Genomic DNA, 1,894 nt, shown 5'->3' with positions numbered 1-1,894 from the left:
TGGAGTCTCACTCTGTCACCCAGGCTGGAATGCATAGATGCGATCCCGGTTGACTGCAACCTCTGCTTCCTGGGTTCAAGCGATTCTCCTGCCTCAGCCTCCCGAGCAACTGGGACTACAGGCATGTACCACGATGCCTGGCTAATTTTTGTATTTTTAGTAGAGACAGGGTTTCACCTTATTGGCCAGGATGGTCTCTCTCTCTTAACCTCGTGATCCGCCTGCCTTGGCCTACCAATGTGCTGGGATTATAGGTGTGAGCCACCATGCCCGGCCCACTCCCCCGTTTTTTTTTGCCAGTCCTCCAGGAGAAAATCTACTTCTCACTAGCACGGTCTTTGTTCTCTAAGGAATCACTAAGCATACTTTGCCTTATTTCCTCTGAAAGGGGATTAACAATTCATCTTCATGAGTCTGAAATGGGTGCAATATCTTCTTTTACTCTTCAATTTTGAACTGGGAATTTCCAGTCAAAAGCCTTGAGAGGATGTTTGGAGGAGGAGGGCACAGAAAGGAGACCTCTGCCAAGTAAGAAGAGTCTCTGGCCTTCCGCCTCCTGAGGGAGTCTCTAAGCTTACACATTAAAACTATGCAAAACCAGAATGGCCACCAGGAGGGAGGATTTAGAGCAGGAAGGACTGGGAAATTTTTAAGAAATAATCCTCTCCACGTAATGAGATTATTGTACCAATAACAATGACTGAACATCTTCTAAGTGCTGTGCTCTGTGCTGTGTTCTTCAGATACAATGTCTCATTTAGTTATCAAAACAACTTTCAAAAAACTAAAAATACAATTACCATTCAAGCTAGCAATCCCACTACTGGGTATATACCCAAATGGAAAGAAGGCATTACATCAAAAAGACACCTAGCTGTACTTGCTTGTTTATTGCACCATTGTTCACAAGAGTGATGGCAGCAGTGGCCTATCTAGAGTGCCTGCTGGCAAGACCCTGGCTACAGTGGGGAGGTAGGTCAGGCCTCCTACTCCAGAGCCTCACCCTCCTGGGTCTCTGTAGTCTGTAAACTCAGGGGCCCAGAAGGCCCACCTGCCCTACCCCCATCTCCACAGGCTGGGGGTGTCTGCTCCTGCTGCCTGGCCTTTCCCTGCTCATGGTGCCTGCTCCAATCTCAGAGTAGGGTGGGGCTGAACTTGGGCTCTTTCACAGCCTGGCTGCACGTGCACACACTTGGGGCAGTGCTGACATGCCAGTCCCCTGCTACCTCAGCGCCCTCTGGGCTTTGGGTGTCAAGGAGCACAGGAGGGGAAGCTGAGCAAGTGCTGAGGGCAGCTCGGTGCTGGCCTACAGGTTCCCCTTGGTTCAAGCAGCCTGGGAACCATGGACGTCTGCAGGAGGCAGACAGGCTCCTGGGTGGAAGAGGGAAGGTCCCCAGCAAAGTCTCTTCTTCAGGCTCAGGGAAGGCCTGAAGCCTGGGGACCAGGCTGCCAGTCCTGTGGAATGGAGGAAGAACTCAGTGTTTTTTACTGGGACTGCCCATGGCTGCCCATGGACCAATCAGGATGCACTTCCCCCCACTGAGGCCCATAAGAGCCTCAGGCTCAGCCAGAGCAAGGCGGACGACAGGTCGACCAACTGCAGAGAGGAGCTATCCTTTCTGCTGACAGCTGGAGAATGTTGGGACAACCAGAAGCAGAGAGGAGCTTCCCACTCCAGGGATGACCTGCCTGCAGAGAGGAGCAACCCTCTCCAGGGCCTCCTCTCTGCTAAGAGCTGCAGAGATGATGGGATGACTTGTCAGCAGAGAGGAGCCACCCACCCCAGGACTTCCTCGTCTCTGCTGAGGGCTGAACATTTGTCAGGATACTCTGGCTGCAGAAAGAAGCTACCCACGGTGGATTTCTGAGCTGTTCTACTGCTCAATAAAGCTCC

The sequence above is a fragment of the Mandrillus leucophaeus genome, unplaced genomic scaffold (genome assembly GCF_000951045.1).
Source record: "Mandrillus leucophaeus isolate KB7577 unplaced genomic scaffold, Mleu.le_1.0 Scaffold536, whole genome shotgun sequence".
In the NCBI taxonomy this organism is placed as follows: Eukaryota; Metazoa; Chordata; class Mammalia; order Primates; family Cercopithecidae; genus Mandrillus; species Mandrillus leucophaeus.
Note: the sequence above shows the minus strand (reverse complement) of the source record.